The sequence below is a fragment of the Channa argus genome, unplaced genomic scaffold (genome assembly GCF_033026475.1).
Source record: "Channa argus isolate prfri unplaced genomic scaffold, Channa argus male v1.0 Contig038, whole genome shotgun sequence".
NCBI lineage: Eukaryota > Metazoa > Chordata > Actinopteri > Anabantiformes > Channidae > Channa > Channa argus.
Window position 1 is genome coordinate 260,386 of NW_027125257.1, and position 19,472 is coordinate 279,857.

The 19,472-nt window shown below is 47.5% G+C and overlaps 19 non-coding genes across 19 annotated transcripts; 11 read left to right on the forward strand and 8 right to left on the reverse strand.

The window, feature by feature from the left end:
* The first annotated feature begins 612 nt into the window (after positions 1-612).
* Positions 613-684, forward strand: trnae-uuc (transfer RNA glutamic acid (anticodon UUC)). Its single transcript has one exon. It is a non-coding gene; the product is annotated as a tRNA-Glu (tRNA).
* Positions 685-1,638: 954 nt separating this feature from the next.
* On the forward strand, positions 1,639-1,710 carry trnae-uuc (transfer RNA glutamic acid (anticodon UUC)). The gene has a single exon. It is a non-coding gene; the product is annotated as a tRNA-Glu (tRNA).
* A 341-nt stretch (positions 1,711-2,051) lies between these two features.
* Positions 2,052-2,124, reverse strand: trnag-ccc (transfer RNA glycine (anticodon CCC)). The gene has a single exon. It is a non-coding gene; the product is annotated as a tRNA-Gly (tRNA).
* A 1,149-nt stretch (positions 2,125-3,273) lies between these two features.
* trnae-uuc (transfer RNA glutamic acid (anticodon UUC)) lies at positions 3,274-3,345 on the forward strand. The gene has a single exon. It is a non-coding gene; the product is annotated as a tRNA-Glu (tRNA).
* A 970-nt stretch (positions 3,346-4,315) lies between these two features.
* On the forward strand, positions 4,316-4,387 carry trnae-uuc (transfer RNA glutamic acid (anticodon UUC)). The gene has a single exon. It is a non-coding gene; the product is annotated as a tRNA-Glu (tRNA).
* A 342-nt stretch (positions 4,388-4,729) lies between these two features.
* On the reverse strand, positions 4,730-4,802 carry trnag-ccc (transfer RNA glycine (anticodon CCC)). The gene has a single exon. It is a non-coding gene; the product is annotated as a tRNA-Gly (tRNA).
* Positions 4,803-6,364: 1,562 nt separating this feature from the next.
* On the reverse strand, positions 6,365-6,437 carry trnag-ccc (transfer RNA glycine (anticodon CCC)). Its single transcript has one exon. It is a non-coding gene; the product is annotated as a tRNA-Gly (tRNA).
* A 1,123-nt stretch (positions 6,438-7,560) lies between these two features.
* On the forward strand, positions 7,561-7,632 carry trnae-uuc (transfer RNA glutamic acid (anticodon UUC)). Its single transcript has one exon. It is a non-coding gene; the product is annotated as a tRNA-Glu (tRNA).
* A 342-nt stretch (positions 7,633-7,974) lies between these two features.
* trnag-ccc (transfer RNA glycine (anticodon CCC)) lies at positions 7,975-8,047 on the reverse strand. Its single transcript has one exon. It is a non-coding gene; the product is annotated as a tRNA-Gly (tRNA).
* Positions 8,048-8,647: 600 nt separating this feature from the next.
* Positions 8,648-8,720, reverse strand: trnag-ccc (transfer RNA glycine (anticodon CCC)). Its single transcript has one exon. It is a non-coding gene; the product is annotated as a tRNA-Gly (tRNA).
* A 1,537-nt stretch (positions 8,721-10,257) lies between these two features.
* On the reverse strand, positions 10,258-10,330 carry trnag-ccc (transfer RNA glycine (anticodon CCC)). The gene has a single exon. It is a non-coding gene; the product is annotated as a tRNA-Gly (tRNA).
* A 1,133-nt stretch (positions 10,331-11,463) lies between these two features.
* On the forward strand, positions 11,464-11,535 carry trnae-uuc (transfer RNA glutamic acid (anticodon UUC)). Its single transcript has one exon. It is a non-coding gene; the product is annotated as a tRNA-Glu (tRNA).
* A 1,367-nt stretch (positions 11,536-12,902) lies between these two features.
* On the reverse strand, positions 12,903-12,975 carry trnag-ccc (transfer RNA glycine (anticodon CCC)). Its single transcript has one exon. It is a non-coding gene; the product is annotated as a tRNA-Gly (tRNA).
* Positions 12,976-14,124: 1,149 nt separating this feature from the next.
* On the forward strand, positions 14,125-14,196 carry trnae-uuc (transfer RNA glutamic acid (anticodon UUC)). The gene has a single exon. It is a non-coding gene; the product is annotated as a tRNA-Glu (tRNA).
* Positions 14,197-15,330: 1,134 nt separating this feature from the next.
* On the forward strand, positions 15,331-15,402 carry trnae-uuc (transfer RNA glutamic acid (anticodon UUC)). Its single transcript has one exon. It is a non-coding gene; the product is annotated as a tRNA-Glu (tRNA).
* Positions 15,403-16,297: 895 nt separating this feature from the next.
* Positions 16,298-16,369, forward strand: trnae-uuc (transfer RNA glutamic acid (anticodon UUC)). The gene has a single exon. It is a non-coding gene; the product is annotated as a tRNA-Glu (tRNA).
* An 895-nt stretch (positions 16,370-17,264) lies between these two features.
* On the forward strand, positions 17,265-17,336 carry trnae-uuc (transfer RNA glutamic acid (anticodon UUC)). The gene has a single exon. It is a non-coding gene; the product is annotated as a tRNA-Glu (tRNA).
* Positions 17,337-17,678: 342 nt separating this feature from the next.
* On the reverse strand, positions 17,679-17,751 carry trnag-ccc (transfer RNA glycine (anticodon CCC)). Its single transcript has one exon. It is a non-coding gene; the product is annotated as a tRNA-Gly (tRNA).
* A 1,133-nt stretch (positions 17,752-18,884) lies between these two features.
* On the forward strand, positions 18,885-18,956 carry trnae-uuc (transfer RNA glutamic acid (anticodon UUC)). The gene has a single exon. It is a non-coding gene; the product is annotated as a tRNA-Glu (tRNA).
* The last annotated feature ends 516 nt before the right edge of the window (positions 18,957-19,472 follow it).

Sequence of the window (19,472 nt, forward strand, 5' to 3'; positions counted from 1 at the left end):
GTTCCTCATCAGCAAAGACATGACATTTTTTACCATTGTTCTACGACTCCAGTGTGTAAAAGTTTTATTCACTTTTGGTGTGTTATGTTGAGTAGGTCTATTGACATGCGTTTCTGTGACTGGAGGGTTGTATTCTGCCAAACCGACGATGTCGGCCATTAGTTTATGCAAATTGAGTTATTGTCCAGGTAACTTACGATACGTAGTGTTAAACAAGAAAAGTACACAATCAGGAAACCGAGACGACGGCATCAACTTGTTCTTTGATTCGTTGAATATTCATGTGGATCTGCAAACCGACAGTGCTTTGATGTCAGCAGGATGGGACACGCTCCCGATCGACTCTCCTCCGGCTCTTGCTGAACACCATTCCGGCATATTTCCATAAGCTTCAGCTTTGCTTAAATTCTCCCTGTCCCGTCGTTGGAGTATTTTTGTCTCCGTCTCGCACGATGGGAGGTCATGAGCCACTAAGCTGAGTCTCCATGGACAGTGAGTGGCTGCTGTCTTTGGCCCAGGAATCTGTCTCTTTAAGGGTGATTTAGTTGTTTTAAGGGTAGTGTGATTTTTCCTTTTTCCAAGCTCTGGGACCCTGAACTGTTGACTCTCGACTCCCTGGTGGTCTAGTGGCTAGGATTTGGCGCTTTCACCGCCGCGGCCCGGGTTCGATTCCCGGTCAGGGAACTTGCTTTTGACGCTGCCTGAAACGGGTAAAGACCCAGGAACGCTTCTTTGCCTTTTTTCAAAGGATCACCTCCACAACCAAATTCCCTGGTCCTATTTGTCTGGATCCGGATCGTCTAGTGGCTAGGATTCGGCGCTCTCACACGCCGCGGCCCGGGTTTGACACCCCTCCTCAGGGAACGCTCTTCTCTTGTTGCCTTCTGCTAATGACGTGGCAGGAGGGTCATTTTAGATTGTGATGTTCACAAAAAAATCTCTTTGTTTTAAAGATCCGCCCTTCCTTTGCTCGCGCACCTGTTTAAGAACGATGTTCTCGTCAGGGAGAGTGGTGGAGAGCCTAAAGTTCCCCATCAGCATAGACATGACATTTTTTACCATTGTTCTACGACTCCAATGTGTAAAAGTTTTATTCACTTTTGGTGTGTTATGTTGAGTAGGTCTATTGACATGCGTTTCTGTGACTGGAGGGTTGTATTCTGCCAAACCGACGATGTCGGCCATTAGTTTGTGCAAATTGAGTTATTGTCCATGTAACTTACGATACGTAGTGTTAAACAAGAAAAGTACACAATCAGGAAACCGAGACGACGGCATCAACTTGTTCTTTGATTCGTTAAATATTCATGTGGATCTGCAAACCGACAGTGCTTTGATGTCAGCAGGATGGGACACGCTCCCGATCGACTCTCCTCCGGCTCTTGCTGAACACCATTCCGGCATATTTCCATAAGCTTCAGCTTTGCTTAAATTCTCCCTGTCCCGTCGTTGGAGTATTTTTGTCTCCGTCTCGCACGATGGGAGGTCATGAGCCATTAAGCTGAGTCTCCATGGACAGTGAGTGGCAGCTGTCTTTGGCCCAAGAATCTGTCTCTTTAAGGGTGATTTAGTTGTTTTAAGGGTAGTGTGATTTTTCCTTTTTCCAAGCTCTGGGACCCTGAACTGTTGACTCTCGACTCCCTGGTGGTCTAGTGGCTAGGATTCGGCGCTTTCACCGCCGCGGCCCGGGTTCGATTCCCGGTCAGGGAACTTGCTTTTGACGCTGCCTGAAACGGGTAAAGACCAAGGAACGCTTCTTTGCCTTTTTTCAAAGGATCACCTCCACAGCCAAATTCCATGGTCCTATTTGTGCACAGAACGTGGATCAACGTTCTCCTCAAATTAGAGTAACAGGCATTGTAGGCGAACCCGTATTTTCTGTGGATTGGCAGCAAAAGGCAAGCAGCCACATTCATTAGCACTACTTTGGGAGAGAGCACCACGCGTGCAGTTGCAGTTTCTGAGCCTTCGAGGCCACAGTGGTAGGTGTTATGGGAAGGAAAGCTACATTATCCCAAGTAATTCCTCATACCAAAAGGTCCGCCACGCAATGCATTGGCCGGGAATCGAACCCGGGTCAACTGCTTGGGAAGCAGCTATGCTCAACCACTATACCACCAACGCGCAGAGGGCACTCCTTGGTCTCAACATTTTCCACAATGTGTACATGGGGGAAGGGAAAGCGTAGTTAGGGGAGGTCCAAGAGATCACCAAGGTTTATGGACTTTCAAGAAACATATTGGTAGTTTCAGCCTAGGTGGCTTAAATGAGAACTGTGTGCGTCTGGAAAGAACAAGGACTGAAGGACGTCACAGTATGAATGTGAAAAGCCAAATTTGAGCCACGGTATAAAAATAATATTCACTTTTGTGACCTCTTGTGTAACAGGCAATACCTTCCAGATCGTCTAGTGGCTAGGATTCGGCGCTCTCACACGCCGCGGCGCGGGTGTGGCGGCCCGGGTTTGGCGGCCCGGGTTTGACACCCCTCCTTGGGGAACTCTCTTCTCTTGCTGCCTTCTGCTAATGACGTCGCAGGAGGGTCATTTTAGATTGTGATGTTCACAAAAAAATCTCTTTGTTTTAAAGATCCGCCCTTCCTTTGCTCGCGCACCTGTTTAAGAACGATGTTCTCGTCAGGGAGAGTGGTGGAGAGCCTAAAGTTCCCCATCAGCATAGACATGACATTTTTTACCATTGTTCTACGACTCCAGTGTGTAAAAGTTGTATTCACTTTTGGTGTGTTATGTTGAGTAGGTCTATTGACATGCGTTTCTGTGACTGGAGGGTTGTATTCTGCCAAACCGACGATGTCGGCCATTAGTTTATGCAAATTGAGTTATTGTCCAGGTAACTTACGATACGTAGTGTTAAACAAGAAAAGTACACAATCAGGAAACCGAGACGACGGCATCAACTTGTTCTTTGATTCGTTGAATATTCATGTGGATCTGCAAACCGACAGTGCTTTGATGTCAGCAGGATGGGACACGCTCCCGATCGACTCTCCTCCGGCTCTTGCTGAACACCATTCCGGCATATTTCCATAAGCTTCAGCTTTGCTTAAATTCTCCCTGTCCCGTCGTTGGAGTATTTTTGTCTCCGTCTCGTACGATGGGAGGTCATGAGCCAGTAAGCTGAGTCTCCATGGACAGTGAGTGGCAGCTGTCTTTGGCCCAGGAATCTGTCTCTTTAAGGGTGATTTAGTTGTTTTAAGGGTAGTGTGATTTTTCCTTTTTCCAAGCTCTGGGACCCTGAACTGTTGACTCTCGACTCCCTGGTGGTCTAGTGGCTAGGATTCGGCGCTTTCACCGCCGCGGCCCGGGTTCGATTCCCGGTCAGGGAACTTGCTTTTGACGCTGCCTGAAACGGGTAAAGACCCAGGAACGCTTCTTTGCCTTTTTTCAAAGGATCACCTCCACAGCCAAATTCCCTGGTCCTATTTGTCTGGATCCGGATCGTCTAGTGGCTAAGATCCGGCGCTCTCACACGCTGCGGCCCGGGTTTGGCGGCCCGGGTTTGACACCCCTCCTCAGGGAACGCTCTTCTCTTGCTGCCTTCTGCTAATGACGTCGCAGGAGGGTCATTTTAGATTGTGATGTTCACAAAAAAATCTCTTTGTTTTAAAGATCCGCCCTTCCTTTGCTCGCGCACCTGTTTAAGAATGATGTTCTCGTCAGGGAGAGTCGTGGAGAGCCTAAAGTTCCCCATCAGCATAGACATGACATTTTTTACCATTGTTCTACGACTCCAGTGTGTAAAAGTTGTATTCACTTTTGGTGTGTTATGTTGAGTAGGTCTATTGACATGCGTTTCTGTGACTGGAGGGTTGTATATTCTGCTAAACCGACGATGTCGGCCATTAGTTTATGCAAATTGAGTTATTGTCCAGGTAACTTACGATACGTAGTGTTAAACAAGAAAAGTACACAATCAGGAAACCGAGACGACGGCATCAACTTGTTCTTTGATTCGTTAAATATTCATGTGGAACTGCAAACCGACAGTGCTTTGATGTCAGCAGGATTGGACACGCTCCCGATCGACTCTCCTCCGGCTCTTGCTGAACACCATTCCGGCATATTTCCATAAGCTTCAGATTTGCTTAAATTCTCCCTGTCCCGTCGTTGGAGTATTTTTGTCTCCGTCTCGCACGATGGGAGGTCATGAGCCATTAAGCTGAGTCTCCATGGACAGTGAGTGGCAGCTGTCTTTGGCCCAAGAATCTTTCTCTTTAAGGGTGATTTAGTTGTTTTAAGGGTAGTGTGATTTTTCCTTTTTGCAAGCTCTGGGACCCTGAACTGTTGACTCTCGACTCCCTGGTGGTCTAGTGGCTAGGATTCGGCGCTTTCACCGCCGCGGCCCGGGTTCGATTCCCGGTCAGGGAACTTGCTTTTGACGCTGCCTGAAACAGGTAAAGACCAAGGAACGCTTCTTTGCCTTTTTTCAAAGGATCACCTCCACAGCCAAATTCCATGGTCCTATTTGCGCACAGAACGTGGATCAACGCTCTCCTCAAATTAGAGTAACAGTCATTGTAGGCGAACACGTATTTTCTGTGGATTGGCAGCAAAAGGCAAGCAGCCACATTCATTAGCACTACTTTGGGAGAGAGCACCACACATGCAGTTGCAGTTTCTGAGCCTTCGAGGACACAGTGGTAGGTGTTATGGGAAGGAAAGCTACATTATCCCAAGTAATTCCTCATACCAGAAGGCCCACCCACGCAATGCATTGGCCGGGAATCGAACCCGGGTCAACTGCTTGGGAAGCAGCTATGCTCAACCACTATACCACCAACGCGCAGAGGGCACTCCTTGGTCTCAACATTTTCCACGATGTGTACATGGGGGAAGGGAAAGCGTAGTTAGGGGAGGTCCAAGAGATCACCAAGGTTTATGGACTTTCAAGAAACATATTGGTAGTTTCAGCCTAGGTGGCTTAAATGAGAACTGTGTGCGTCTGGAAAGAACAAGGACTGAAGGACGTCACAGTATGAATGTGAAAAGCCAAATTTGAGCCACGGTATAAAAATAATATTCACTTTTGTGACCTCTTGTGTAACAGGCAATACCTTCCGGATCGTCTAGTGGCTAGGATTCGGCGCTCTCACACGCCGCGGCCCGGTCGTGGCGGTCCGGGTTTGGCGGCCCGGGTTTGACACCCCTCCTTGGGGAACTCTCTTCTCTTGCTGCCTTCTGCTAATGACGTCGCAGGAGCGTCATTTTAGATTGTGATGTTCACAAAAAAATCTCTTTGTTTTAAAGATCCGCCCTTCCTTTGCTCGCGCACCTGTTTAAGAACGATGTTCTCGTCAGGGAGAGTGGTGGAGAGCCTAAAGTTCCCCATCAGCATAGACATGACATTTTTTACCATTGTTCTACGACTCCAGTGTGTAAAAGTTTTATTCACTTTTGGTGTGTTATGTTGAGTAGGTCTATTGACATGCGTTTCTGTGACTGGAGGGTTGTATTCTGCCAAACCGACGATGTCGGCCATTAGTTTATGCAAATTGAGTTATTGTCCAGGTAACTTACGATACGTAGTGTTAAACATGAAAAGTACACAATCAGGAAACCGAGACGACGGCATCAACTTGTTCTTTGATTCGTTAAATATTCATGTGGATCTGCAAACCGACAGTGCTTTGATGTCAGCAGGATTGGACACGCTCCCGATCGACTCTCCTCCGGCTCTTGCTGAACACCATTCCGGCATATTTCCATAAGCTTCAGCTTTGCTTAAATTCTCCCTGTCCCGTCGTTGGAGTATTTTTGTCTCCGTCTCGTACGATGGGAGGTCATGAGCCACTAAGCTGAGTCTCCATGGACAGTGAGTGGCAGCTGTCTTTGGCCCAGGAATCTGTCTCTTTAAGGGTGATTTAGTTGTTTTAAGGGTAGTGTGATTTTTCCTTTTTCCAAGCTCTAGGACCCTGAACTGTTGACTCTGGACTCCCTGGTGGTGTAGTGGCTAGGATTCGGTGCTTTCACTGACGTGGCCGGGGTTCGATTCCCGGTCAGGGAACTTGCTTTTGACGCTGCCTGAAACGGGTAAAGACCCAGGAACGCTTCTTTTCCTTTTTTCAAAGGATCACCTCCACAGCCAAATTCCCTGGTCCTATTTGCGCACAGAACGTGGATCAACGCTCTCCTCAAATTAGAGTAACAGGCATTGTAGGCGAACCCGTATTTTCTGTGGATTGGCAGCAAAAGGCAAGCAGCCACATTCATTAGCACTACTTTGGGAGAGAGCACCACGCGTGCAGTTGCAGTTTCTGAGCCTTCGAGGCCACAGTGGTAGGTGTTATGGGAAGGAAAGCTACATTATCCCAAGTAATTCCTCATACCAAAAGGTCCGCCACGCAATGCATTGGCCGGGAATCGAACCCGGGTCAACTGCTTGGGAAGCAGCTATGCTCAACCACTATACCACCAACGCGCAGAGGGCACTCCTTGGTCTCAACATTTTCCACAATGTGTACATGGGGGAAGGGAAAGCGTAGTTAGGGGAGGTCCAAGAGATCACCAAGGTTTATGGACTTTCAAGAAACATATTGGTAGTTTCAGCCTAGGTGGCTTAAATGAGAACTGTGTGCGTCTGGAAAGAACAAGGACTGAAAGACGTCACAGTATGAATGTGAAAAGCCAAATTTGAGCCACGGTATAAAAATAATATTCACTTTTGTGACCTCTTGTGTAACAGGCAATACCTTCCAGATCGTCTAGTGGCTAGGATTTGGCGCTCTCACACGCCGCGGCCCGGGATTGACACCCCTCCTCAGGGAACGCTCTTCTATTGCTGCCTTCTGCTAATGACGTCGCAGGAGGGTCATTTTAGATTGTGATGTTCACAAAAAAATCTCTTTGTTTTAAAGATCCGCCCTTCCTTTGCTCGCGCACCTGTTTAAGAATGATGTTCTCGTCAGGGAGAGTCGTGGAGAGCCTAAAGTTCCCCATCAGCATAGACATGACATTTTTTACCATTGTTCTACGACTCCAGTGTGTAAAAGTTGTATTCACTTTTGGTGTGTTATGTTGAGTAGGTCTATTGACATGCGTTTCTGTGACTGGAGGGTTGTATATTCTGCTAAACCGACGATGTCGGCCATTAGTTTATGCAAATTGAGTTATTGTCCAGGTAACTTACGATACGTAGTGTTAAACAAGAAAAGTACACAATCAGGAAACCGAGACGACGGCATCAACTTGTTCTTTGATTCGTTAAATATTCATGTGGAACTGCAAACCGACAGTGCTTTGATGTCAGCAGGATTGGACACGCTCCCGATCGACTCTCCTCCGGCTCTTGCTGAACACCATTCCGGCATATTTCCATAAGCTTCAGATTTGCTTAAATTCTCCCTGTCCCGTCGTTGGAGTATTTTTGTCTCCGTCTCGCACGATGGGAGGTCATGAGCCATTAAGCTGAGTCTCCATGGACAGTGAGTGGCAGCTGTCTTTGGCCCAAGAATCTTTCTCTTTAAGGGTGATTTAGTTGTTTTAAGGGTAGTGTGATTTTTCCTTTTTGCAAGCTCTGGGACCCTGAACTGTTGACTCTCGACTCCCTGGTGGTCTAGTGGCTAGGATTCGGCGCTTTCACCGCCGCGGCCCGGGTTCGATTCCCGGTCAGGGAACTTGCTTTTGACGCTGCCTGAAACAGGTAAAGACCAAGGAACGCTTCTTTGCCTTTTTTCAAAGGATCACCTCCACAGCCAAATTCCATGGTCCTATTTGCGCACAGAACGTGGATCAACGCTCTCCTCAAATTAGAGTAACAGTCATTGTAGGCGAACACGTATTTTCTGTGGATTGGCAGCAAAAGGCAAGCAGCCACATTCATTAGCACTACTTTGGGAGAGAGCACCACACATGCAGTTGCAGTTTCTGAGCCTTCGAGGACACAGTGGTAGGTGTTATGGGAAGGAAAGCTACATTATCCCAAGTAATTCCTCATACCAGAAGGCCCACCCACGCAATGCATTGGCCGGGAATCGAACCCGGGTCAACTGCTTGGGAAGCAGCTATGCTCAACCACTATACCACCAACGCGCAGAGGGCACTCCTTGGTCTCAACATTTTCCACGATGTGTACATGGGGGAAGGGAAAGCGTAGTTAGGGGAGGTCCAAGAGATCACCAAGGTTTATGGACTTTCAAGAAACATATTGGTAGTTTCAGCCTAGGTGGCTTAAATGAGAACTGTGTGCGTCTGGAAAGAACAAGGACTGAAGGACGTCACAGTATGAATGTGAAAAGCCAAATTTGAGCCACGGTAAAAAAATAATATTCACTTTTGTGACCTCTTGTGTAACAGGCAATACCTTCCGGATCGTCTAGTGGCTAGGATTCGGCGCTCTCACACGCCGCGGCCCGGGTTTGGCGGCCCGAGTTTGACACCCCTCCTCAGGGAACGCTCTTCTCTTGCTGCCTTCTGCTAATGACGTCGCAGGAGGGTCATTTTAGATTGTGATGTTCACAAAAATTCTAAATTCTTTAAGCAAGCAGCCACATTCATTAGCACTACTTTGGGAGAGAGCACCACGCGTGCAGTTGCAGTTTCTGAGCCTTCGAGGCCACAGTGGTAGGTGTTATGGGAAGGAAAGCTACATTATCCCAAGTAATTCCTCATACCAAAAGGTCCGCCACGCAATGCATTGGCCGGGAATCGAACCCGGGTCAACTGCTTGGGAAGCAGCTATGCTCAACCACTATACCACCAACGCGCAGAGGGCACTCCTTGGTCTCAACATTTTCCACAATGTGTACATGGGGGAAGGGAAAGCGTAGTTAGGGGAGGTCCAAGAGATCACCAAGGTTTATGGACTTTCAAGAAACATATTGGTAGTTTCAGCCTAGGTGGCTTAAATGAGAACTGTGTGCGTCTGGAAAGAACAAGGACTGAAGGACGTCACAGTATGAATGTGAAAAGCCAAATTTGAGCCACGGTATAAAAATAATATTCACTTTTGTGACCTCTTGTGTAACAGGCAATACCTTCCAGATCGTCTAGTGGCTAGGATTTGGCGCTCTCACACGCCGCGGCCCGGGTTTGACACCCCTCCTCAGGGAACGCTCTTCTCTTGCTGCCTTCTGCTAATGACGTCGCAGGAGGGTCATTTTAGATTGTGATGTTCACAAAAAAATCTCTTTGTTTTAAAGATCCGCCCTTCCTTTGCTCGCGCACCTGTTTAAGAATGATGTTCTCGTCAGGGAGAGTCGTGGAGAGCCTAAAGTTCCCCATCAGCATAGACATGACATTTTTTACCATTGTTCTACGACTCCAGTGTGTAAAAGTTGTATTCACTTTTGGTGTGTTATGTTGAGTAGGTCTATTGACATGCGTTTCTGTGACTGGAGGGTTGTATATTCTGCTAAACCGACGATGTCGGCCATTAGTTTATGCAAATTGAGTTATTGTCCAGGTAACTTACGATACGTAGTGTTAAACAAGAAAAGTACACAATCAGGAAACCGAGACGACGGCATCAACTTGTTCTTTGATTCGTTAAATATTCATGTGGAACTGCAAACCGACAGTGCTTTGATGTCAGCAGGATTGGACACGCTCCCGATCGACTCTCCTCCGGCTCTTGCTGAACACCATTCCGGCATATTTCCATAAGCTTCAGATTTGCTTAAATTCTCCCTGTCCCGTCGTTGGAGTATTTTTGTCTCCGTCTCGCACGATGGGAGGTCATGAGCCATTAAGCTGAGTCTCCATGGACAGTGAGTGGCAGCTGTCTTTGGCCCAAGAATCTTTCTCTTTAAGGGTGATTTAGTTGTTTTAAGGGTAGTGTGATTTTTCCTTTTTGCAAGCTCTGGGACCCTGAACTGTTGACTCTCGACTCCCTGGTGGTCTAGTGGCTAGGATTCGGCGCTTTCACCGCAGCGGCCTGGGTTCGATTCCTGGTCAGGGAACTTGCTTTTGACGCTGCCTGAAACGGGTAAAGACCAAGGAACGCTTCTTTGCCTTTTTTCAAAGGATCACCTCCACAGCCAAATTCCATGGTCCTATTTGCGCACAGAACGTGGATCAACGCTCTCCTCAAATTAGAGTAACAGTCATTGTAGGCGAACACGTATTTTCTGTGGATTGGCAGCAAAAGGCAAGCAGCCACATTCATTAGCACTACTTTGGGAGAGAGCACCACACATGCAGTTGCAGTTTCTGAGCCTTCGAGGACACAGTGGTAGGTGTTATGGGAAGGAAAGCTACATTATCCCAAGTAATTCCTCATACCAGAAGGCCCACCCACGCAATGCATTGGCCGGGAATCGAACCCGGGTCAACTGCTTGGGAAGCAGCTATGCTCAACCACTATACCACCAACGCGCAGAGGGCACTCCTTGGTCTCAACATTTTCCACGATGTGTACATGGGGGAAGGGAAAGCGTAGTTAGGGGAGGTCCAAGAGATCACCAAGGTTTATGGACTTTCAAGAAACATATTGGTAGTTTCAGCCTAGGTGGCTTAAATGAGAACTGTGTGCGTCTGGAAAGAACAAGGACTGAAGGACGTCACAGTATGAATGTGAAAAGCCAAATTTGAGCCACGGTATAAAAATAATACTCACTTTTGTGACCTCTTGTGTAACAGGCAATACCTTCCGGATCGTCTAGTGGCTAGGATTCGGCGCTCTCACACGCCGCGGCCCGGGTTTGGCGGCCCGAGTTTGACATCCCTCCTCAGGGAACGCTCTTCTCTTGCTGCCTTCTGCTAATGACGTCGCAGGAGGGTCATTTTAGATTGTGATGTTCACAAAAAAATCTCTTTGTTTTAAAGATCCGCCCTTCCTTTGCTCGTGCACCTGTTTAAGAACGATGTTCTCGTCAGGGAGAGTGGTGGAGAGCCTAAAGTTCCCCATCAGCAGACATGACATTTTTTACCATTGTTCTACGACTCCAGTGTGTAAAAGTTTTATTCACTTTTGGTGTGTTATGTTGAGTAGGTCTATTGACATGCGTTTCTGTGACTGAAGGGTTGTATTCTGCCAAACCGACGATGTCGGCCATTAGTTTATGCAAATTGAGTTATTGTCCAGGTAACTTACGATACGTAGTGTTAAACAAGAAAAGTACACAATCAGGAAACCGAGACGACGGCATCAACTTGTTCTTTGATTCGTTAAATATTCATGTGGATCTGCAAACCGACACTGCTTTGATGTCAGCAGGATGGGACACGCTCCCGATCGACTCTCCTCTGGCTCTTGCTGAACACCATTCCGGCATATTTCCATAAGCTTCAGCTTTGCTTAAATTCTCCCTGTCCCGTCGTTGGAGTATTTTTGTCTCCGTCTCGTACGATGGGAGGTCATGAGCCAGTAAGCTGAGTCTCCATGGACAGTGAGTGGCAGCTGTCTTTGGCCCAGGAATCTGTCTCTTTAAGGGTGATTTAGTTGTTTTAAGGGTAGTGTGATTTTTCCTTTTTCCAAGCTCTGGGACCCTGAACTGTTGACTCTGGACTCCCTGGTGGTCTAGTGGCTAGGATTCGGCGCTTTCACCGCTGCGGCCCGGGTTCGATTCCCGGTCAGGGAACTTGCTTTTGACGCTGCCTGAAACGGGTAAAGACCCAGGAACGCTTCTTTGCCTTTTTTCAAAGGATCACCTCCACAGCCAAATTCCCTGGTCCTATTTGTTTTTCTAAACACATATTGGTAGTTTCAGCCTAGGTGGCTTAAATGAGAACTGAGTGCGTCTGGAAAGAACAAGGACTGAAGGACGTCACAGTATGAATGTGAAAAGCCAAATTTGAGCCACGGTATAAAAATAATATTCACTTTTGTGACCTCTTGTGTAACAGGCAATACCTTCCAGATCGTCTAGTGGCTAGGATTCGGCGCTCTCACACGCCGCGGCCCGGGTTTGACACCCCTCCTCAGAGAACGCTCTTCTCTTGCTGCCTTCTGCTAATGACGTCGCAGGAGGGTCATTTTAGATTGTGATGTTCACAAAAAAATCTCTTTGTTTTAAAGATCCGCCCTTCCTTTGCTCGCGCACCTGTTTAAGAACGATGTTCTCGTCAGGGAGAGTGGTGGAGAGCCTAAAGTTCCCCATCAGCATAGACATGACATTTTTTACCATTGTTCTACGACTCCAGTGTGTAAAAGTTTTATTCACTTTTGGTGTGTTATGTTGAGTAGGTCTATTGACATGCGTTTCTGTGACTGGAGGGTTGTATTCTGCCAAACCGACGATGTCGGCCATTAGTTTATGCAAATTGAGTTATTGTCCAGGTAACTTACGATACGTAGTGTTAAACAAGAAAAGTACACAATCAGGAAACCGAGACGACGGCATCAACTTGTTCTTTGATTCGTTGAAAATTCATGTGGATCTGCAAACCGACAGTGCTTTGATGTCAGCAGGATGGGACACGCTCCCGATCGACTCTCCTCCGGCTCTTGCTGAACACCATTCCGGCATATTTCCATAAGCTTCAGCTTTGCTTAAATTCTCCCTGTCCCGTCGTTGGAGTATTTTTGTCTCCGTCTCGCACGATGGGAGGTCATGAGCCACTAAGCTGAGTCTCCATGGACAGTGAGTGGCTGCTGTCTTTGGCCCAGGAATCTGACGCTGCCTGAAACGGGTAAAGACCCAGGAACGCTTCTTTGCCTTTTTTCAAAGGATCACCTCCACAGCCAAATTCCATGGTCCTATTTGTGCACAGAACGTGGATCAACGTTCTCCTCAAATTAGAGTAACAGGCATTGTAGGCGAACCCGTATTTTCTGTGGATTGGCAGCAAAAGGCAAGCAGCCACATTCATTAACACTACTTTGGGAGAGAGCACCACACGTGCAGTTGCAGTTTCTGAGCCTTCGAGGACACAGTGGTAGGTGTTATGGGAAGGAAAGCTACATTATCCCAAGTAATTCCTCATACCAGAAGGCCCACCCACGCAATGCATTGGCCGGGAATCGAACCCGGGTCAACTGCTTGGGAAGCAGCTATGCTCAACCACTATACCACCAACGCGCAGAGGGCACTCCTTGGTCTCAACATTTTCCACAATGTGTACATGGGGGAAGGGAAAGCGTAGTTAGGGGAGGTCCAAGAGATCACCAAGGTTTATGGACTTTCAAGAAACATATTGGTAGTTTCAGCCTAGGTGGCTTAAATGAGAACTGTGTGCGTCTGGAAAGAACAAGGACTGAAGGACGTCACAGTATGAATGTGAAAAGCCAAATTTGAGCCACGGTATAAAAATAATTTTCACTTTTGTGACCTCTTGTGTAACAGGCAATACCTTCCAGATCGTCTAGTGGCTAGGATTCGGCGCTCTCACACGCCGCGGCGCGGGTGTGGCGGCCCGGGTTTGGCGGCCCGGGTTTGACACCCCTCCTTGGGGAACTCTCTTCTCTTGCTGCCTTCTGCTAATGACGTCGCAGGAGGGTCATTTTAGATTGTGATGTTCACAAAAAAATCTCTTTGTTTTAAAGATCCGCCCTTCCTTTGCTCGCGCACCTGTTTAAGAACGATGTTCTCGTCAGGGAGAGTGGTGGAGAGCCTAAAGTTCCCCATCAGCATAGACATGACATTTTTTACCATTGTTCTACGACTCCAGTGTGTAAAAGTTGTATTCACTTTTGGTGTGTTATGTTGAGTAGGTCTATTGACATGCGTTTCTGTGACTGGAGGGTTGTATTCTGCCAAACCGACGATGTCGGCCATTAGTTTATGCAAATTGAGTTATTGTCCAGGTAACTTACGATACGTAGTGTTAAACAAGAAAAGTACACAATCAGGAAACCGAGACGACGGCATCAACTTGTTCTTTGATTCGTTGAATATTCATGTGGATCTGCAAACCGACAGTGCTTTGATGTCAGCAGGATGGGACACGCTCCCGATCGACTCTCCTCCGGCTCTTGCTGAACACCATTCCGGCATATTTCCATAAGCTTCAGCTTTGCTTAAATTCTCCCTGTCCCGTCGTTGGAGTATTTTTGTCTCCGTCTCGTACGATGGGAGGTCATGAGCCAGTAAGCTGAGTCTCCATGGACAGTGAGTGGCAGCTGTCTTTGGCCCAGGAATCTGTCTCTTTAAGGGTGATTTAGTTGTTTTAAGGGTAGTGTGATTTTTCCTTTTTCCAAGCTCTGGGACCCTGAACTGTTGACTCTCGACTCCCTGGTGGTCTAGTGGCTAGGATTCGGCGCTTTCACCGCCGCGGCCCGGGTTCGATTCCCGGTCAGGGAACTTGCTTTTGACGCTGCCTGAAACGGGTAAAGACCCAGGAACGCTTCTTTGCCTTTTTTCAAAGGATCACCTCCACAGCCAAATTCCCTGGTCCTATTTGTTTTTCTAAACACATATTGGTAGTTTCAGCCTAGGTGGCTTAAATGAGAACTGTGTGCGTCTCGAAAGAACAAGGACTGAAGGACGTCACAGTATGAATGTGAAAAGCCAAATTTGAGCCACGGTAAAAAAATAATATTCACTTTTGTGACCTCTTGTGTAACAGGCAATACCTTCCGGATCGTCTAGTGGCTAGGATTCGGCGCTCTCACACGCCGCGGCCCGGGTTTGGCGGCCCGAGTTTGACACCCCTCCTCAGGGAACGCTCTTCTCTTGCTGCCTTCTGCTAATGACGTCGCAGGAGGGTCATTTTAGATTGTGATGTTCACAAAAAAATCTCTTTGTTTTAAAGATCCGCCCTTCCTTTGCTCGCGCACCTGTTTAAGAACGATGTTCTCGTCAGGGAGAGTGGTGGAGAGCCTAAAGTTCCCCATCAGCAGACATGACATTTTTTACCATTGTTCTACGACTCCAGTGTGTAAAAGTTTTATTCACTTTTGGTGTGTTATGTTGAGTAGGTCTATTGACATGCGTTTCTGTGACTGAAGGGTTGTATTCTGCCAAACCGACGATGTCGGCCATTAGTTTATGCAAATTGAGTTATTGTCCAGGTAACTTACGATACGTAGTGTTAAACAAGAAAAGTACACAATCAGGAAACCGAGACGACGGCATCAACTTGTTCTTTGATTCGTTAAATATTCATGTGGATCTGCAAACCGACACTGCTTTGATGTCAGCAGGATGGGACACGCTCCCGATCGACTCTCCTCCGGCTCTTGCTGAACACCATTCCGGCATATTTCCATAAGCTTCAGCTTTGCTTAAATTCTCCCTGTCCCGTCGTTGGAGTATTTTTGTCTCCGTCTCGTACGATGGGAGGTCATGAGCCAGTAAGCTGAGTCTCCATGGACAGTGAGTGGCAGCTGTCTTTGGCCCAGGAATCTGTCTCTTTAAGGGTGATTTAGTTGTTTTAAGGGTAGTGTGATTTTTCCTTTTTCCAAGCTCTGGGACCCTGAACTGTTGACTCTCGACTCCCTGGTGGTCTAGTGGCTAGGATTCGGCGCTTTCACCGCCGCGGCCCGGGTTCGATTCCCGGTCAGGGAACTTGCTTTTGACGCTGCCTGAAACGGGTAAAGACCCAGGAACGCTTCTTTGCCTTTTTTCAAAGGATCACCTCCACAGCCAAATTCCCTGGTCCTATTTGTTTTTCTAAACACATATTGGTAGTTTCAGCCTAGGTGGCTTAAATGAGAACTGTGTGCGTCTGGAAAGAACAAGGACTGAAGGACGTCACAGTATGAATGTGAAAAGCCAAATTTGAGCCACGGTATAAAAATAATATTCACTTTTGTGACCTCTTGTGTAACAGGCAATACCTTCCGGATCGTCTAGTGGCTAGGATTCGGCGCTCTCACACGCCGCGGCCCGGGTTTGACACCCCTCCTCAGGGAACGCTCTTCTCTTGCTGCCTTCTGCTAATGACGTCGCAGGAGGGTCATTTTAGATTGTGATGTTCACAAAAAAATCTCTTTGTTTTAAAGATCCGCCCTTCCTTTGCTCGCGCACCTGTTTAAGAACGATGTTCTCGTCAGGGAGAGTGGTGGAGAGCCTAAAGTTCCCCATCAGCATAGACATGACATTTTTTACCATTGTTCTACGACTCCAGTGTGTAAAAGTTTTATTCACTTTTGGTGTGTTTGATGAGTAGGTCTATTGACCGGCGTTTCGACTCTCCTCCGGCTCTTGCTGAACACCATTCCGGCATATTTCCATAAGCTTCAGCTTTGCTTAAATTCTCCCTGTCCCGTCGTTGGAGTATTTTTGTCTCCGTCTCGCACGATGGGAGGTCATGAGCCACTAAGCTGAGTCTCCATGGACAGTGAGTGGCAGCTGTCTTTGGCCCAGGAATCTGTCTCTTTAAGGGTGATTTAGTTGTTTTAAGGGTAGTGTGATTATTCCTTTTTCCAAGCTCTTGGACCCTGAACTGTTGACTCTCGACTCCCTGGTTGTCTAGTGGCTAGGATTCGGCGCTTTCACCGCCGCGGCCCGGGTTCGATTCCCGGTCAGGGAACTTGCTTTTGACGCTGTCTGAAACGGGTAAAGACCAAGGAACGCTTCTTTGCCTTTTTTCAAAGGATCACCTCCACAGCCAAATTCCATGGTCCTATTTGTTTTTCTAAACACATATTGGTAGTTTCAGCCTAGGTGGCTTAAATAAGAACTGTGTGCGTCTGGAAAGAACAAGGACTGAAGGACGTCACAGTATGAATGTGAAAAGCCAAACTTGAGCCACGGTATAAAAATAATATTCACTTTTGTGACCTCTTGTGTAACAGGCAATACCTTCCGGATCGTCTAGTGGCTAGGATTCGGCGCTCTCACACGCCGCGGCCCGGGTTTGACACCCCTCCTCAGGGAACGCTCTTCTCTTGCTGCCTTCTGCTAATGACGTCGCAGGAGGGTCATTTTAGATTGTGATGTTCACAAAAAAATCTCTTTGTTTTAAAGATCCGCCCTTCCTTTGCTCGCGCACCTGTTTAAGAACGATGTTCTCGTCAGGGAGAGTGGTGGAGAGCCTAAAGTTCCCCATCAGCATAGACATGACATTTTTTACCATTGTTCTACGACTCCAGTGTGTAAAAGTTTTATTCACTTTTGGTGTGTTTGATGAGTAGGTCTATTGACCTGCGTTTCGACTCTCCTCCGGCTCTTGCTGAACACCATTCCGGCATATTTCCATAAGCTTCAGCTTTGCTTAAATTCTCCCTGTCCCGTCGTTGGAGTATTTTTGTCTCCGTCTCGCACGATGGGAGGTCATGAGCCATTAAGCTGAGTCTCCATGGACAGTGAGTGGCAGCTGTCTTTGGCCCAAGAATCTGTCTCTTTAAGGGTGATTTAGTTGTTTTAAGGGTAGTGTGATTTTTCCTTTTTGCAAGCTCTGGGACCCTGAACTGTTGACTCTCGACTCCCTGGTGGTCTAGTGGCTAGGATTTGGCGCTTTCACCGCCGCGGCCCGGGTTCGATTCCCGGTCAGGGAACTTGCTTTTGACGCTGCCTGAAACGGGTAAAGACCCAGGAACGCTTCTTTGCCTTTTTTCAAAGGATCACCTCCACAGCCAAATTCCATGGTCCTATTTGCGCACAGAACGTGGATCAACGCTCTCCTCAAATTAGAGTAACAGTCATTGTAGGCGAACACGTATTTTCTGTGGATTGGCAGCAAAAGGCAAGCAGCCACATTCATTAGCACTACTTTGGGAGAGAGCACCACACGTGCAGTTGCAGTTTCTGAGCCTTCGAGGACACAGTGGTAGGTGTTATGGGAAGGAAAGCTACATTATCCCAAGTAATTCCTCATACCAGAAGGCCCACCCACGCAATGCATTGGCCAGGAATCGAACCCGGGTCAACTGCTTGGGAAGCAGCTATGCTCAACCACTATACCACCAACGCGCAGAGGGCACTCCTTGGTCTCAACATTTTCCACGATGTGTACATGGGGGAAGGGAAAGCGTAGTTAGGGGAGGTCCAAGAGATCACCAAGGTTTATGGACTTTCAAGAAACATATTGGTAGTTTCAGCCTAGGTGGCTTAAATGAGAACTGTGTGCGTCTGGAAAGAACAAGGACTGAAGGACGTCACAGTATGAATGTGAAAAGCCAAATTTGAGCCACGGTATAAAAATAATATTCACTTTTGTGACCTCTTGTGTAACAGGCAATACCTTCCGGATCGTCTAGTGGCTAGGATTCGGCGCTCTCACACGCCGCGGCCCGGGTTTGGCGGCCCGAGTTTGACACCCCTCCTCAGGGAACGCTCTTCTCTTGCTGCCTTCTGCTAATGACGTCGCAGGAGGGTCATTTTAGATTGTGATGTTCACAAAAAAATCTCTTTGTTTTAAAGATCCGCCCTTCCTTTGCTCGCGCACCTGTTTAAGAACGATGTTCTCGTCAGGGAGAGTGGTGGAGAGCCTAAAGTTCCCCATCAGCAGACATGACATTTTTTACCATTGTTCTACGACTCCAGTGTGTAAAAGTTTTATTCACTTTTGGTGTGTTATGTTGAGTAGGTCTATTGACATGCGTTTCTGTGACTGGAGGGTTGTATTCTGCCAAACCGACGATGTCGGCCATTAGTTTATGCAAATTGAGTTATTGTCCAGGTAACTTACGATACGTAGTGTTAAACAAGAAAAGTACACAATCAGGAAACCGAGACGACGGCATCAACTTGTTCTTTGATTCGTTAAATATTCATGTGGATCTGCAAACCGACACTGCTTTGATGTCAGCAGGATGGGACACGCTCCCGATCGACTCTCCTCCGGCTCTTGCTGAACACCATTCCGGCATATTTCCATAAGCTTCAGCTTTGCTTAAATTCTCCCTGTCCCGTCGTTGGAGTATTTTTGTCTCCGTCTCGTACGATGGGAGGTCATGAGCCAGTAAGCTGAGTCTCCATGGACAGTGAGTGGCAGCTGTCTTTGGCCCAGGAATCTGTCTCTTTAAGGGTGATTTAGTTGTTTTAAGGGTAGTGTGATTTTTCCTTTTTCCAAGCTCTGGGACCCTGAACTGTTGACTCTCGACTCCCTGGTGGTCTAGTGGCTAGGATTCGGCGCTTTCACCGCCGCGGCCCGGGTTCGATTCCAGGTCAGGGAACTTGCTTTTGACGCTGCCTGAAACGGGTAAAGACCCAGGAACGCTTCTTTGCCTTTTTTCAAAGGATCACCTCCACAGCCAAATTCCCTGGTCCTATTTGTTTTTCTAAACACATATTGGTAGTTTCAGCCTAGGTGGCTTAAATGAGAACTGTGTGCGTCTCGAAAGAACAAGGACTGAAGGACGTCACAGTATGAATGTGAAAAGCCAAATTTGAGCCACGGTATAAAAATAATATTCACTTTTGTGACCTCTTGTGTAACAGGCAATACCTTCCGGATCGTCTAGTGGCTAGGATTCGGCGCTCTCACACGCCGCGGCCCGGGTTTGACACCCCTCCTCAGGGAACGCTCTTCTCTTGCTGCCTTCTGCTAATGACGTCGCAGGAGGGTCATTTTAGATTGTGATGTTCACAAAAAAATCTCTTTGTTTTAAAGATCCGCCCTTCCTTTGCTCGCGCACCTGTTTAAGAACGATGTTCTCGTCAGGGAGAGTGGTGGAGAGCCTAAAGTTCCC